The sequence below is a fragment of the Zosterops lateralis genome (assembly GCF_965231275.1).
Source record: "Zosterops lateralis genome assembly, chromosome: 1".
NCBI classification, from domain to species: Eukaryota; Metazoa; Chordata; class Aves; order Passeriformes; family Zosteropidae; genus Zosterops; species Zosterops lateralis.
In genome coordinates, this window is record NC_139762.1 from 36,868,288 (window position 1) to 36,886,862 (window position 18,575).

General features: G+C 41.9%; 1 protein-coding gene across 1 annotated transcript in view; it reads right to left on the reverse strand.

The window, feature by feature from the left end:
* RFTN1 (raftlin, lipid raft linker 1) overlaps nucleotides 1-6,244 on the reverse strand; it is a 97,545-nt gene extending 91,301 nt beyond the window's left edge. Inside the window, exon 1 of the mRNA XM_083859097.1 lies at nucleotides 6,148-6,244. The gene's annotated coding sequence lies outside the window, so the exon portion shown is untranslated. The remainder of the gene's footprint in view (nucleotides 1-6,147) is intronic.
* Nucleotides 6,245-18,575: the final 12,331 nt, after the last annotated feature.

An 18,575-nucleotide genomic window follows, 5' to 3' on the forward strand; every position in this document is an offset into this window, starting at 1 on the left:
ATACTTAGGAAAAAACCCTTGAAAAGTAACATTTAATAAAGAACATTAACTCCTAAAATTATGATTTAGCTACAGGTTTTTCCAATTACACATGCCAGAAAAACTAACTCTGTCCACAAACTCACTTGGATTGCAAATTCATCTTACATGTGCTCTATGATCTTGTTGATCTCAAACTGTTCATGTGTTCAGCCACGTGATGACAAAACCAGAACTGAAACCCAAATCTCACAACAGACCGGGTTTTTTTACTCTGCATCTTCACTTTAATTCTGCAAAGCATCAAGAATAGAAGGTATGCTGAGCTGCAGAACAACAGCTAAGCCTAGTCAATTAATTCCTCAGTTTCTCTTGTGAAGGACAGCAAAGGCCTTCACTGGTTAGGAAAGAAGCAGCTTGCTTCTGCAAAATTTAACCCAGGATTCATACATCCCAAACACCCAACTCACAAGCTGCAGGATAAACCTCTTGCTGCCACCTCCTCCTCCCCAGTACTGTCCTGCATTCTGTATTTTAGGAGCAGAGGAGCTCTGGGGAGCATCTGGAGGTACAGGACAGAAACCCATCCCAGCATGTTAAATGACCTGCCCCTGAACGCTCCCAGTACCATCCTTTGCCATGAAAAAAAGCCAAAAAAATTACAACAAATTGTAGTCAGCAAGAGAGAGAGAAAAAAAAAAAAAAAAAAAAAAAAAAAAGCCAGCAGTATTTCCACTTTTAATCACCTCTGTGATCCATGGGAATGAATTTATCTTGAATGCACCATAGGAATTTTTACAGCTCTTTTAGAGATGTGTCAGATTCTCAACTGATGATCTCTGAACCTCAGCTTTGCTAAAATACCCTCTCTTGCAGCTTGAATCTGCTTTCTCACATTGCTAGTGTGTATTCAAAACAGATGAAACACAACAAGTTCAGAATTAGCAAAGAAAAAGACAAAATAATAGCATGTAGCTAACAACTTATTTTCTTGTAAACAGTGATTCAGGTCCCAGGATTCCTTTTCAGAAGGAAAAGAGCACAAAGAAAAGAAGGAAAAACAAAAAAACCCTTGCCTTCTATCTGATTTCCTTTTCGGGGTATATTGGGGAACAAATGAGGCTAATTTTCTGATTTATTGATCCATCCTTCCATGCAACTCCATAGCAATCTGTCTCCAAGGAATAATAATGAAAATTACACTGAAATGTAACAGAACTACATGGCTAATGGAAGCTTGAATAGATTACCAGAATAAGTAATTTAAGGGATGCTTATCAACTAAGTACATATTGGCTAAATAGTTTATTTCAACTAATCAATGAATAAATGTCAATGGCTACTTAGAGGGATGATTTGAAAATAATTCCAAAACAATTCTTTTAAATGCTTATAATCTTAGAGTCAACTGCTAAGTATATAGCATTACACTGAATATTCTAGCAAATGTGTAAGTGAAATATGCTACCAGCTGAAACAGGAACAAGGTAATTTTAGTACTTACAATGGCATCCAAGGAAATTGTGCTGTATGGAAAATTAATGCTTGTCAGCTTGTTTTTAAGCAAAATTAGTGAGAACAAGCTTGCTTGCATTAACATATTTAAATCATTTATGGGCCAGGACAAGTGAATGTATTTTGTTAGCTTTATCATGAATTAATTTATTTTTTAAAATACATATCCTAGGTTACTGCTAACGTTCTTTTTACAAAATACAGAATATAGTATTCTTACTGCTGACTGCAGCAGCTGGAAAACAAGATAACTGCAATGTATTAATAGGTTTCCTCTCTTGATTTTGGTTAAGACCTTTCATCTTCATTCTTCCTTCCATGAGTAATACTTAGGTACCTCACAGGGATGCTGGAAGGCATTTACAAATAATTACAGGACTTCACATTTGTTGTGCAGTGATGAGACATGCTTATTTTCTTAAACCCTCACTCCTGCAATCCTGACCTTTCCATTTTCAAAATAATAAGCACTTCATGCTCAGTTCACTTGCTGGCATGTGGTCACTTATTTCCTGCATCCTTCCCAGTCTACAAAACACCAGAGTGTTTAGTCCCCCACTCAGCTCTAAACAAACCCTGAGAGCACCTGCAAATTATAGTCAAGTCCCTTTCCTAGCACAGTTAAAGCAATGAAGCAGAGGAATAACAAGGCAAAAAAATCAGCATAACTGAAGCAGAGAATTAAAAACACCAGACCTGACAAACTGGGTGTACAGGTAAACAAAGAAAGCAGAATAGGATGCCAGGATGATCCTTTGTCAGTTCCCAGAAAAGAGCCATGCTCCTGACTTCTCTTCATTTTTCCCACCCTGGCTTACCACTGCATAGGTTTTTTTGTGAGATTATACCATCTAAAAGAGAAATTCCTTACTAAGAGATACCCACTTAGTCTTTTTTTTTGTGTGTGTTTTTTGTTTGTTTGTTTTTTGCTGTTTTGTTTTGTTTTGTTTTTTGCTTTTTTGTGTTTTTTTTTTTTATATATAGTATTACTATCCAGGGCAATATGTAAGCATATATTCAATACTGCAATAATTTTTGTTAGTGTGGAGGGATCTGTACTTAAGTAACTAATGTTTAGCAACCAATTTGAAATATTCTGAAAAACTTATAGATACAAGGAGCAATTACCATAAATCAGTCCCATCTATTGTCAGATGTTACAGCTGACCAATTTTTTTTTTCACCACATACTTACGAATTTGACCAGTACTGTCAGGATTTTAGACTTAAGGCTGATAACTAAATCTCAGCTTGCAGGAAGGTTGGCGAAAGAATAATCCCAGATTTATCCTTTATGATTGATTTGATTTAAATTAAACTGCAGAACAACCCAAGTAAATCTGCATTTAAGGCTTTCAATTTCAAAAAGCAAATCTCAAAAACTAAGGAATTCATTAGTGAGATGAACAGGAATGAGCAATCGGAGGATGTAAGCACAAGGGAGGTCTGGAACATGTTTAAACTACAATATGAGTATCTGCAGAACTTGGAACTCAAGGAAGTGACAAGAGAATTCATAAGAAGGTTTCCAGACACAGTGAGATGAATTACCTAATAAAGAAGGAAACGTAGAATAAGCAGAGAGCTTAAGGGACAGGAACAAAGTTCAGCAGAGGAACAGTCTCGCATCAAGAAACACCAGCATAAAATGAAATGTGCCAGAAGCCAAGGCAAGCTGGAGAAGCCAAAGATACCACAACTCAACAGAAGCAGAACACAAATCAGGAGTTATCTGGATTCATACCAACAACTCTGGAAGACCTGTCATGATGAACTGCAGCCCCAATTGCTAGAATTAAAAACCAAACTATTTCATTGGGCTTGGTACTGTCTCCCAGGGAGACAAGAAAATGTACTGACTGCACAAAAAAATAGAGAAAAACATAATTTGGCCAATTAAGACAATTACTAGTCTAGCTTCCAGAGTTTCTAAGCTTAAGGAAGAAAGAAAAGTAATACATGGATAACTATGACAGGGATTCAGCAATGTTAGAACAGACTACCCTGACGGGTCTTGTAAACACAAGTCACAAAGAAAGCACAGCACTAGCATGCAGCATGTCAAGTAACACGCCAGCGTGATATCGTGATTTCAACAAACCCTTACGAGGTGCTATTGTTCTCATTGCAGGGTTCATATCGCCCATTTGGGCTCGACCCTGCAGAGCACACTTTGCTCAGCGCTGTCCCTGGGCCTGCAAGTCACCTCCATGGGCTCCCTGCCACCAGCCACACTTAAACCTCTCTAGGGAAACAGAGCTGGTTTGTGTGGGTGTATGTGGGCACGAGAGCAACAGGGTGGGAGGAAGAGGAGCAAACAGGATCAGAATGAACTGGTGGAGGATTAAGGAAAGCATCACACCAGCAGTGGGGAGCAATGTGAGGAACAGTGGGCTGGTGAGAGACCCTTGCTTCCCACACCACCTACATCGCCCTGTAACACTCCTCCAAAATATTTAATACTTGGTGATACCACGATGCTGTCTTTCAGTAAAGGAAAAGATTCAGATAATACCACATCTTTCTACAAAATACTTTTAAGTGGTGTATTTTTGGTCAAGATAACGAAGTGTTAATGTCATTGAACAGTCCACAGGTAAAATTCATGCCAACATACCATGTGCAAATGTGGCTGCTAAGAAAGACTTAGAGAACTATTATCAAGAACATAAAGAGAAATCACAGCAGCTTAGAAAATAAAATAAAGACTGAATTAACCTGACAAAAGCATGCACAGGAATGTTAGATATAAACCCAACTTTCTTTTAAAGTTAACCTCAAACCACTCTGAATCCACAGAAAACAGGCATGAGAAACACATTCATATTGCACTGTATGCACAGCTGTTTAATGACAGTGAGTAAAATCATGGTAAATCACAAAACTACTGACTTGACAGTCCTATGTTTAGTGTCTTTTGCTAGCTTGCCTTGGAGTAGAACCCAAGCCATCTGAGTGAGGAAGGTAAAAAAAAAAAAGTAGATCACTAGTGCCAGTTGTGAAGTTGTGGGATCTCACATGAAGTTAGGGTTAGAATAATAGTTATGTGAATATTTTTTATTTATTCAAATAGAGAGTTCATCAACTTTGATTTTTATTCTTCACAAGTCTGTGACCCCAGCTTTTCCACCACAGTCTAAGGCTAGTTCATTATACCCAATATGGTATTTGTGTTTCCCAGTACCACAGCTCAGAACTCCCCTAGGTATTTAATCACAGCTGTATATACTCATTTCATGCTTCATTCTCAGACCGGGGAATGCCAACATTCAAGAGGTGGAAAGCCCCTTGTCTAATGTAACTTACTTGAGGTTAAGCTAGATTCCTAAAATAACCCTTCATTCTAAGACTTTTCTTTTTCCATGGAAGAAACAAAAATTAAATACACATTCGTGACCACTAGCATTGTGAAAAAAGAGGGTTATTGCCACTAACTTGATATTCAATACCAGGACCTGAAATGGGTTTATTTTTTTAAAAACCCATAAAAGTAGATGTATGAAAAGATAAGCTAGAGGCCAGCTACATCTTGATAAGTTTATTCTCTTATAAAATAAATAAATATTTTTTTTAAAGGGAATAAAAATTGAAGCAGTATACAATCAGACCACAGCTTCCAAACTTTGGCTGAAAGCATTAAAGAACATTATCTCAAGTATAGGTGTATTTTCATTATTTTAAACACAGCATTCTCTGTACACAGCACCCCCTGCCAGGCCCAGCCCCGCCGCCTGTCCCGCACTCACAGCCCGGCCCGGCCCGGCCCGGGGGAACCAGCTCGGGCAAAATGGAGAACAAATGTCCCCCATTCATTATCTGACCAAGCCGAAAGTATCAAAGAAGAACTGTGAAGTCCATCCAACTAAATTCCCCTTTTCCAGAAATACACAGGCAGTAAGAAGAGGGGGTTGTGACAAGAACTCAGACAAACCAGAGAGAAAAGAGATGTATTTCACACTCAGACGTACAAATGCTGAACCATGGTCAGCCTGCCTCTTTATATTGTAAGAAAACCGTGCCGAAGCAATATCAAGAACTTGGAAAGGCAATAAAATTGGAAAACAGCGGCTGTAGAATCCGAGACCCCGGCAGCCGCACGATGGCAGGGCACGCCGCCCCCCGGTGCCCGGGTGTGGGGAAAGGCGCCGGGCTGGGCGGCCGGGCTCCCCTCAGAGCCCCCTCAGAGCCCCCTCCTCCCCCGCTCTGCCCCACCGCGGCGAGGCTGGACGCGATAACCATCGCACCGGCTGGAGGCGACTGCCGCCGCTGCCCCTGCGGAGCGCCCCGGCGCGGGCAGCCCGGCAGTCCCCTGGGCCGGGGCTGACAGGACGGCACCGCCCGCCCGCCCCGCCGCCTTCCCGGGCGGGCTCCGCTCCGGCCCCGGGCAGGACCGCGGCGAGGGATCCTCCGGAGCGGCTGCACAGCCCACAGCCCACGGGGAGCGGCACTGCCCCCCCGGGCCGGGCTCCAGAGCCCCCCAACCCGGGCACCCCGGCCCGCCCGCGCCCCGCTCCCAACTTCGGGAGCCACAGCACCACGACCGGCCGGAGCCCAGAGCGGCTTTCCCCGCTCCGGCGCCGACCCTGCCGGCGGCAGCTCCCTCCCGCCCCTCACCAAGTTTCCCCGCCGGGCCGATGCCGTGCGCGGCAGTACCTGGGGCAGGCGGCGGGCGAAGCGCAGCCCGGCGGTGCTGAAGGATGCCCGGCGGGCGGAGACGGCCGGCCCCGCTGACAGCGCTTCCTCCTCCTACTCCGGCTGCCGCCCGTGCCCGCCCGCCGCGCTCCGGGGCCGCTCCCCCTCGGCTCGGCGACAGGGAGGTGCCGGGGCAGCGCCGCGCCAGCACAGGGCCCCGCCACACGGCCCCGCCGCCCGGCACAAAGTTTGCCGGCGCAGCCCGGGGCAGGCACTCCGCTCCCGCTCGGCCCGGCCGGAGCCGCGGCCACTTCCTCTTCCTCCGAGCGGCAGCCGAGCCCCTTGCCCAGCCCCAGCCGCAGCCCCAGCCCCAGCCCCAGCCCCAGCCCCAGCCGCGCTCCCCCCGCTCCGGGGGCACAGCCCAAAGGCGGATTGCTCCGCCCGCCGGCCGGGGCGGGAAGGGCCCCACACTGCCCGCCTCAGCCCCCCCCTGCCCCGGCACGGCTCTCCGGTGCTCCCACGGTCAGCGCTGATGATACATGGGGGGAGTGGTCGATCCCTCCGGGAATTGTGTGGCCTTTCAGAGGGATCTCGACAGGTTGGGGAGTTTGACAGAGAAGAACCATCTCAAGTTCAACAGTGGCAAATGCCACTAGAATGCAAATGGGTCCTGCACCTGGGGGGGGAATAACCCCAGGCACCAGCACAGGCCGGGAGCCAACCTACTGGAAAGCAGCTCCACAGAGGACCTGGGGTCCCTGAGGACAGCAGGCTGTCCATGAGGCAGCAGTGTGCTTGTGGAGCAAAGAAAGCCCAGGGAATCCTGGGATGCATCAGGAAGAGCATTGCCAGGAGGTCAAGGGAGGTCGCCCTGCCCCTTTGATCAGCCCTGGGGAGGCCACATTTGGAGTACTTTGTCCACTTCTGGGCTCCTCAGTACAAGACAGACATGGAACTTCTGGAGCAGGTCCAAGAGAGTTGTGAAGTTAGTCAAGACTCTGGGGAATCTTTCTTACAACAAAAGGCTGAGGGAGCTGGGCCTGTTCAGCCTCAAGAAGAGGCAACTCAGAGGGGAGCTCATTAATGTGTATAAAATATCTAAAAGGTGAGTGTGAAGAGGATGGAACCTCGTGATGCCAACCACTAGGACAAGAGGCAATGGGCAGAAGCTGATGCACAGGAAGCTCCACCTGAATATGAAGAAGAATTTCTTTACTGTGCAAGTGACCACAGACTGGAATAGATTGCTCAGAGAAGTTCTGGAGTCTCCCTCACTGGAGATATTCAGAAACCATGTAGACACAATCCTGTGCCACGTGCTCTAGGATGACCCTGCTTGAACAGGGAGGTTGGACCAGATGACCTGTTGTCCCTTCCAACCAGCTCCAGGTCAACTGAGTTCAGCTCCCTCAGCCTCTGCAGGACACATACTCCATTCCTGGCTTTGATGGCCCTCCACTAAGCTTGTCACAGCTTGTCAACAACTTTCTTGGCACTGGATTCTGAGAGGGGAAGGACATACCTGGACATTGGATGTGGTCTACAAGAGCCCTAATGAGTGCCAAATAGCTGTGGATCATCACTTTTTCTGAGCTACTGACATGCTCTTGTTATATTTGTTGACCATGATCATGTAGCCTACTAGCCTGCCCACAGTCTTTGTAACAAGCTGCTCCCCAGACAGGCAGTCCCAAGTCTCAGTCTCTGCAAGGTGTCCTCCCTTCCCAGAGGCTGAATGTTTTTCCTTGTTAAATTTCAAAAAGTTCATGCTGGCTTGTTCTTGAGTCTGCCCACTTCCTTTTTGGACAGTAGCCCAGCCCTGAAGCTGCTTGATGGCACCTCAGTATGCAGCCATGTGCAAACATGGCAACAGTAGATCCTGTCATCTCCTCCAGGTCCTTGAAAAACATATTAAAATACAAGAGGATTCCACTTGCTTCTGTCCTCCAGGCAAAGTGCAATGCATTAAACTGCAACTGTCTGACCCCAGCTTTTTACCCACCTAGCTGTCCCACCCACCCAGACTACAGAGTCCTAAGCATATAAAAAAGTAGATCAGGAGCCAGTGCTGAGCACATTACTAAAGCTGCCATGGCAGGAACTACCATCCCTATGCCTGCAAATGCCTACATTTTATCAAAAGTGGCAAACATTTGGTAAGGCTTGATGGCACAGGGAGCAGCTGCTTTCAAAGCATCAGTCAGATCTTCCCAGCACCCTCAGACACAGCAGAGAACCCCAGCCCAGCAAGATTTGTCCAGGTAAAGTTCTCAGAAGAATCTCTCTCTTGATCCTCATCCATTGCTGGTAGTTCTTTGCTTGCTCCAATCTTGCCTCCAAGCACATGGTTCATGTCACTGAAAGCAAAGGCAGATCTGTGTACATCAGCCTTATCAGTGCTCACATTCAACAGCTCTTCGTGTTCCTTGTCCAGCCCCTTACTGTTAACAGAGCTTTTTGAGAGCAACATGAAATTCCATAAGCCCTTGCATATGTCTACATCCATCCCTACATGCTTTGATATTTAATTCCTTCACTATAACCTGTTCATGCTTCCACCATGATACTTTTGCCATGAAGTTCAGTCAGGTGTTCCCCACTTAGCATAGGTGGTATCCCGATTCATCAACATGGTTTCCTACTTGGATGTGCCACTCTTGCATTGGGAAAAAGCTGCATTAAAAATCTGCCTGCTTTCCTAGGCTCCCTTCACTTTTCAATGTTGCCTCCCATTTACCAGTTCCTCAAATAAGCCAAAGTGTGCTCTCTCAAGTCCAGACACTTGATATCCTCACTCCCTTCAATGAGCTCCATTGCATGATCATAACTATAGCCAGACTTGCCAGTCTCGCATTCCTAGAAAATTTTTCCTTGTTAGTGGACATCCATTAGTGCAACACCCTTGGTTGGCTCATTCAGGATATCTACCAAGAAAGCTTCCTGAAATTTGCTGGACTGCTTCCATCCCACCATGTTACTCATCCAAGTGGCAGGAAACTTCACTCCTCCCCAAGAATCAGGATCTGTGACCCATAGATGTCACAGAGTTTCTATTTTAATCAACTTTCATCAAGAGTAGCTGGTCTGTAATCCACCACTGTCACCTTCTGTAGTCAGTCCTTTGATTCTTAGTGTTCTCAGCCAGTCTGGTTGTCAGTCCAAAAGTTCCATACACTCTAGCTGCTCTTCTTACAGGGGGCAACCCTCTGCCCTCATCTTGCCTGTTTCTCCAGAAAAACATGTATCCAGCCCAAATGTGATGCTTATGAACCAAGTCTGGGACTTTGTGCACCACCTTTATTGTACTTCCCCTTATTAGGCCAGAAACCTGTTCAGCATCTCCTAAAAACACCCCTGACTAGTACAGAAACTGCTTGAAGTCCTTGTGCCCAGCAGACACAAATACATTTGCTACACCTGGTCCACTTAAGAATCTCTCCCTACTGTGTAGGTGCATAAACTAAATTAAATTATGTAAAAATATATAAAGAAAGCACTACATTGGCACATTAATTCCTTCCTAAGTGCAGAATATTTCTCTCTTAAATGCTGGTATTGTGATGGATGGTATCTATTTGAAAGTACTCCCCCCACTTTTCCCTCAAGTGCCATCAGGGAACAAAAAAAATTTCTTCAGTGGCCTCAAGTCCTCTTGAAGCACAGCTATCACCATTAGCAAGTAGTCAGTAGCCAAAAGCTAACATCAACGCATTGGAAACAAAGAAATCGAGTTACTTTACCGGCACTAAGCTCTGAAACAAACACTAGCAACGCATTTTGTCTGGGAATTTTCCTCGTCTCCTTTTTCTATTTCCTTCTGTGTGTTTTGGTCTCATCCTCTCAATTTCTTTTAATTATACAAACAGGTTTTCCTGTTTCCTTGTCCTCCATCATTTTTCCTCCACTCATTAGTTTCTCTGGCTTTCCAACCTTGTGAGAAAGCAGCATGCAGTCACATCAGGGTGCCATGTAATTGAGCTGTTTTTCTACTACTACTGTTAAAGCATATGGGGAAGGATTGCTAAGTGTGTAGGGAGAAGTCAAAGTGCAGCTTTCCCTGTATTGTAAACACATCAGGTCAGAGATGGCTCCAGAAGGAACATCCTTGGCACCAGACCTTGCCCACACCATTGAAATTGCAGATCTACACCTTAGGGATTGAATTGAAAGAACGTCTAACAATATTGAAGACTTTTGCTGGTGTAGAATCTTCTTGTATACATAAAGAAAACTAGAAAAACAACATTCCTGGATGTCTGTAGATTGTTATGAAGCAGCAGCCCTGTACAGATGAAAAGTGTTTCAAATTAGTGTTAACAACAGGTCACAAAGCACAAACCTAGGTACCACCAACCATTTTTCCATTTCACAGTCATGTATCTGACGTGCCTGCAAACTTACAGCCATCACATATGAGGTGTTTTGATATCCCATTTCAACCTGAAATTCTCTATTCCAGCATTACATACACAACTCGTTAGGACAGTCCTGCACATTTCAGTAGAGAAAAACTGGAATTGAAAGTTGATTCCATAGGAATTTTGATGTGAACATTTTCCTCTGACTACAAAAGTATATTAGAGAAGCAGCAGATTGATTACTTGAATAGAATACCTCTGTTATCACCTATTTAGGTGTCCCAATATTGAAATTATCGAATTCATGCAAGTTGAAACATAGCATAAAATCTAAAATGCTGATGTACATCTAAACTATTCCTTTTAGATTACCACTGTGAGAATTTCAGAATTCAATTCTGGCTTGCTAGTGTCCATGTATTTTTTTAAGTATGCACTTTTTACATATTTTGGGCTTATTTGCCTCTTTAAGAGCCATTTTGGTAAAGACTTGTTAAAATGCAATTTAGAACATAATCTGTAAAAGGTATTTCATGTGGTACTCCCAAAACAGACAACATTCTTTCCATGAGAAATCTGATCAATGTGAAAAAAATTCTAGACAAGACATTTCAGAGCTGTGGTTAAAAAAAAAAAATAGATAGATATACACACACACACCTCCCTGCAGAACAATAAACTACTGCAAAACAGTGACTTGGCAATTAAGTATAAAATACTACTCTAACAACCACTTAACTATAAACAACTGAAGGACCTTATTGCTTTAATCCAAGATGTAAGATGTTGCCTCTAGACACTCCATTAGGGAATATTAGTTTGTCCTGTGAGTTAAAAAGAGTTAAAGTTTTAAATGTTTTATTTCTGTGTCTAATCAGTGTAATCTCTCTGGTAAATCCACACATTTAGCAGTGCAGAGCTCTACAACCTCCTGTACTGCAAGCAGGAGTGATCACGTTTTCTATTTGCACTTTGTAGTCCTGGTGCAGCTGAGTAAGGCAAGTTCAGCATAGGTGTAAATTGCTACTGCTGGGGTATTGAAGAATTCTATTTGGCCAAATATCTGTGTTTATTTTTGGCCTAGGCAGAGAAGATTACATATAGTGAAAAGCAGCATGAAATCACATGCACAGCATTTCTGTCTTGTGCAAGGTGTTTCTAGTTATGCCACTAGGAAACCCCTTACTTCACTATTCCAAGCACTATTTGAACACCTAATTGGGAAAGATCTACACTGGTGTAAGTCAATTTATTTTTTTTTTTTGAACGACAGTGCAATGCCTGTTGCTGTTATTTTTACTACAAACTTAGTCTCCGGCATTCAAGGTAACCACATCCCTTTTTTCCAGCTTTCACACTTGTTGTGACAAAGACTTAAAGCTCATTTAGAATAAAATTTGTTTCCTCTGTCAAAAGGCAACAGACACCTGCAACATCACATTGAACAGGATTCAGCAAAACTTAAGTTACTTCTGACTAACTTCTGTTAATAGAAAGAGATACCAAAATATCAGTAAATAAAATTAGTTTTATTTGTCTACCACTCTGCAGAAGCATGTTTAAGAGCTACTGAATTTATTAACAAGACAAAATATGAAAGAAAATGCAAAATCAAGAAAACTAGGCTCCATTTGAGGTAGACAAGTCATTTAGCATATTTTCCTCATTTATTGTTACTGTTAGTTTCGGAGCACCAGGGCAAAGTGCTATGAAACATCTTAATTACTTAATGATCAGACTTCTTATTTGCTGAGAAACAACATTTTTGATTTCTAATTTGTATTTGAGTCTTGTAGTAGAAAGTATCTTGTAGAGGTGTCTTGTCTCTCTGCCTCGGCCAGCCCTGACACCTCAACAGTAAAGGGCATGGCTTGGTAGCAGCGTGAACCTCACCCATCCCTTGGGTTCTTGTTTGCCCGAAGGAGTCAAGCGACGACAGCAGGAAAGAAAGAGGGACTCTGCTCAGGGTTAACTACTGGCTTTATTCATCCCCCAGTGGGGATAATCTGAGTTTAGGGTATCTGCCTCAGCAGACACCCCTCAGCAGAAGCAGTGGGAAAAAGAGCAGGAAACCCCCCAAGTAACATCTTTTATTGGGGGAAGGAACTCAGGGAAGAGTTTAACTGGGGACAAATCAGGGGCCAAGGGGGGTATGGCTCTGCAGGTAAATGACACACATTATAACAAATCGATAACTTGGGTGGGGAGACAGCTGAAGTCTTGTCCAATCACTTGGGGTCTTTACTGGAACTTTCCAGACTTTTGGGAGAGACCCCAAAGTGACAGACAAGACCCAGGGGCTGTATAACTTATGATTGACATATAACTGGGGTTGGGGTAAAATCAAGAAGGGTTGAACATGGGTGACATGGGGCAAACCATTACAACTTATAAAAAAAATACAAAATAAGGAAGAAATACATACATAAAACTGATAAAACCAAAAGCACACCACTACAGTACCTCTGTCTTACCAATGCTAAATATATCATTCCCTTGTACTCATTTCCATTCCCTTGTACTCCTCTTCAATTAGTATGAATTGCTATGATTGGTAGGGAAAACCTTTCCTCCAGTGTTAGTGTTTCACAATTCCTTAGTGCCAAGCAAACTGCCACCTGGTAGCTCCAGGAAAGGATCTATAACTGTCTGGCCAGTGTCTGGTTCTGATTTGTTTTTCCAAGACTTGCACTCACAAGATCTTGAATGTCTTGTAGCTTTCAGTGTTTGAGTCTTCAACAGACTGAAGCACTCCAGACACGGAGGTGGTGATAAGCTTGAGTGGAAATTTAAAATTTCAGTTTTTGATGGACTCTTTTCTTATGGCAAAGAAGTAATGCCATCAAGTGTTATTCAGAACTAAGTGTTATTCAGAAATACCCAGAAAACTGCTTCCCAATCTGAAGAAGTTAGATGGACTAGAAAGCTCTGGAGAAGTCAGTCTATACTGCTACTGAAGAGAGAATCAGACCAGTCCCCAGCTGCTAATGGTGATGGTGGTGTAACCCTTTCTGTCCCAGCAGCAGCAGCACACAATCTGACCCTTGCTCAGAAGCAGCAGCAACTTTTGCCTTTCCAAGATTCCAGAGCAGAGAGGCAGCCTACAACTCAGACTGGTCCACAATTTTAGCCCAATTAGTTATTGAAAATAGCTCACATTTTATTTCCCAAGGAGACTAACTTGGACATGAGCCCTACCGCTACAGTCTTTTAATGGCACAGGGCAAATTATTATTATTTTTATTATTATTGAAGTCCTTCTATTGTTCATTTGAAAGCAACTACTCGGGAGCTGCAGAGGCTAGATTTAATTAATAATCAGTCTTCTGCTTGGAAGCTCTTTCTGAAAGCTTTCTATAGTCTTTAAACCTAAAATGCATTTATGGATATAAACTTCTGAAGACTATACATAGTTATATAACATTGTGCGGATATAATTTTTCACATTAGCATTATTGACAGGATATGCCTCTGTAGGAGCAAGAGGAAAACTGTAGCTACATTTAAGAATTTCTGACAATTTATTTAATTCATTCCTATTTATTTTGCCTTTCTTGAATGTTATAGTACACATCTGACAGATAACACAGATTTCACATTCTCCTCTCATTAATAATTTTGGTTAAATCCAAGCTATAGAAGAACCTTCAGAAACAGGATAGATATGCCCCCAAATAGGACATATGTGCATATCTCTGCATAGGACAGAGAGAGAGAGATTTATTGCTCTATCAAGTTGGCACTGAAGCTGTTCCTGCTCAATGTAATGAGAACAGTGGCCAAATTTTCCTTGTCAGAAGGGCCACTCTAACAAGCATGAGAGAAGCTATGACCTGTTCAGATCACAGAACACAAGCTGTTTCTCTTGCATAGGTACTCCAAAAGCCTACAAGTGAAAGCCCTCTATAAAAGGTCTGGCTAGTTATAAGCCAGTGCAGAAGGCTAAGACTAAACTACTGAAGGAGCTGGACTATGTGCCTTTTCCTTTCTCTGGATATCCAGATTAAGCACTACTTAGTACCATTAATAAGGAGTTAGATACATGCTCATATATGTTTCTGTTCCTGAACATTCCAGTAGTTTAACAGAGTACTATGAACAAATCACTGCATTCTGCCCTTCCTCTATTGCATTAAGCTAAATCACATATAAAGGAAAGTGATTCTTAGCATTTCCCAAGTTGTGAATTTCCACTTACCAGATACCTGGTGCCCAGCTGTACTAATGAGGTCAGCTGAGATTCTCATTTGAGAGATTTCACTAATATGAAAAAGGCCTAGACAACCAGGCACTTTAAATAATGCAAAAATTCATGCAATTTTTACTAAGTGTCAAATAGTCCATTACCTTTCTAGTAGATGGATAGGTAAGATACACCCCAGAAAAGTTGTATTCCATGAATTTCACAGTATCATAGAATATCCTGAGTTGGAAGGAACTCAGTAGGGTTGTCAAAGACCAACTCCTGGCCCTGCGCAGGACAGGCCCAAGAATCACACCATGTACCCAAGGGTGTTGTCCAAACTTCTTGAACTCAGACGAGGCTTGGTGCTATGACCACTTCTCTGGGGAGCTGTTTCCGTGCCCAACCACCCTTTGAGTGAAGAATCTTTTCCAACCTAAACCTCCCTTGACTCAGCCTCATGCCATTCCCTCGAGTCCTGTCATTGTCATCAGAGAGAAGAGATCAGTGCCTGTATCTCCACTTCCCCACCTGAGGAAGATGTAGATGGGTATTTGAAGCAGCCCAGCTGTTCCCATGGCACAAATAGTAACTAGACAAGGCAAAAGACAAGAATGGGTTTACTGTCTTACAGTTCAGAACACTTGATTCTAGCCCGATTGGTAATAACTTCTGAGAAGAGTTTGCTTCATTTGTCATCTAAATAAACTCTATGTAAATACAGTCCTAGGAAATTCAACACTTAATGAAACAATCTGAAAAATTAATGAAAAAGCAAGTTATAATGAATTAATCTCTTCTGCAAACTTAGGATTTCACAGAAGTTGCACATAAACTATTGTATATTGTTTTATACACCAGAAGTATCACTGTGGCCTCAACTACCCTACCTCTAAGTTTTCTTTAAACATCTCAGACCAAAAATTATTTAAACAGTGCTTCATCCTCCACAGCAAAATCTTTTCAGATCCCTTTGTGTAAGTGGATCAGGTATAGCTTAAAAGATAAAGTTTGACAAGACAGAATATGAACAAGGACCACAATCTAATCCAGACTCCTAAGAAGCAGTGTAAATAGTAAGTACCAAAGAGCACTTTCTATTCTAGATCCAACTAGAAGTAACAGTGCAGGACAGAAAAGCCTGCTTCAAAGAGACTCAGTTATCAAGTGAAAAGCTTAAGCAGAGTACCTATGGATTACTTTCAGGTTTTGAAAACTGTAAAATCATACCAATCTAGAATGTTCCATTAAGAAAGTGATTTCAGCATGCAGAGCTTTATGACACCAAAGACAGAAAGCCAATGGTGATGAAAAGAAGTTGCTTGAGCACATGATGATTTAACAAAGCGAGTGACATTCTAACAAGACAAATGTGGACATTGTATCCTTTAGCATTTACATACAGACACAAAACAAACCTGTGCACCTGTACTAATAAACAAATATTTTAGTTGACTAACTTTCTGTAACTGCAAAGGTTGGTATTTCATGCACTAGTTTAGTTTTTTTTGAATGGTAAGGTGAAAAAACATGCTGCAAGTCATTAGACTTTGCCACACAGTGCACTTGGGGAACAGTGAAAAACAAAACCATTATGTTCCATCCTTGACTTTACTAAGTATATGTATTTAAAGAATATCCATATTGTGACAGGTAAAAAACACAGTAAGAAAACACTAGTGACATTTGTGACTAATCACAGCAATGCATTTTCCCCAACTGCTCCACCTTCTCTTTGTCACTAGGTATGAAGTGCAGCACAAAGATTGAAAGAGCATTTAATAAGATTTCTAAAATGTAGTATCAAAAAATCAAGTTAGCAAACTTCAGCTTCCTAATATGTCAAATAAATGGAAATTTAACTCTCCATGTTACTTAATTCAGACAAAAGTAAAATAAATTTTGCTGTTGTATGAGGAAAGACAGAGATCCTATCTCTTTCCCACACAATCTTACCAGAGGCACTTAATGGGCATGTTGGCCAATTCCCTTAACTGCCCCTGTCCTTAACCTAAGATAGAATTCTGTTTCCAATTAAGTTTGAGACATCTGCTTTCCAATTGAAAAGCATTCTTTCCAAAATAACTAACAGTACTATAATACAATTCTCTTTCATCCTTAGCTTGTACATATGTGAGAGAACAGACACAGAAACATGAATTTCATCGTTTCTGAAGCTGCATTTTACGAGTCAAGCAGGCTGGCTTGAGGTGATACATCACCTCCTACCAAAATACAGAACCCTGCCACCCGGATTGACACCACTCTAGTACCTTGTAACAGGATCTGTCACTGAAACTCAAAGCTTCAGGACACAATCAGAGTCATCATTAGCTACAAATGTCCCCTACATTTGTTACAAAAATCTCATTCAGGCAATACTTCATCAGATACACTAGAACCTTCCTGATTTAACTTGTCCTGCGGCCTAAGGAGCTGCTTCTAATTCTGCATAGAGGAAATTTTTGGGTGCTTAAGCAGCACATAAACAGAACTTGAAACTATCATATTCACAACAAACATAGAGTACTTCTGGAGACCTGCAGGTATAAATACATACTATTACTAACTACTGCCTTCTATTTAGGCAGTTCCATCACAGGAGTGGGCTTTTCCATACAGAATTTTAAGCCCTTTTCAGAACACTCACTATGGCAAAAAATCTGTTAAAGAATCCTAATTGTCTATAAAAGAAGTTAGCTTCATTTTTTTTTTTTTAACAGGCTTGTTACAATTTAATGGATTGTTATTTAGGTGAAAATATTACTAAGTCTTAAAGGCAAGGATTAAAACCTATTGGACTCATGCAGTAAATACAATTCTTTTTATTTATAACTGCGTTTTATGACATAATGACAAAATACTCTAGTACAGCCTACTTTGCTACTCTCTTCAATATATACCAAAAGGAAGAATAAAAGCCAAGACAAAAACCTCAGAGACAAGCTACTAGAAGCTGAGCCATGTTCTCAAGGATCTATTTTTTGCCTTTTTACTCTTCCATTTACAGACAGGTTTCCAATAATGACATACAATACTGAACCAGACAAACCTTGAACCGGACACATACAGTAGTTCTTAACTAAGACTATTTAAGAATCTTTATCAAGTGTAGCAACCCAGCAAAATAATATTTTATTATTTTTTCACTTCTTTAGTGGTGTTTCTGTAATAAGATAAGCAAATATGTAAGCGAATCCTAACTATTTTTTTTTTTATTCTGTTCACTGTTGGCTTCATAATACCCTATCATAAAGTGTCATTTATATTGGAAAATGTCATCCAAGAAAGCAAACATTTCATAGAGCTCATAGTTCCCTAGGGAAAGCAGACATAGCAACTGAAAATTAAGTTATCCACAATTTCTGCTGGATAACCACTTCCCCTCCTCCAGCCAACCTAGAGGGATCTGGTCCTAGGAAACACTGAAAACAGCAGGTAACACCAAGCACTGGTAAGTAAGGGTAAACCACATATGTGAGTTCCCACCCACCGGCAACTACTGTGTTCCATTTACAAGAACAGAGAGATTAAGAATGAGTATCCAGTTTAAAGAAGTGGTTCATATTCTTACTCATTTCAACACCACTGTAAAAAAGGGAACAAAGAAGGTGAATAAATTAGTAGATTCAAAATACACCGAGTTTGGATATCTCTACAGGCTTTTCTTTTTGTTGTTTTGTACTTGTCAAATTCTTGGGATTGTGGAATAAACTAGACTTACTTGAAAGCAGAAAGGAAAAACAAAACCTTTTCTGACTTATAATCCTTTGAAATACTGTTGAGTTCATTTAAGGATTTGATTTGTAAGCACTGTAGAATAAAGAAAGGAAGTGAAAAGAGTTACTAATAAACAGATGGATTTTTTCAGCTAAGTAATACAGCAGTGCTTCAAACTTCCCTGATCT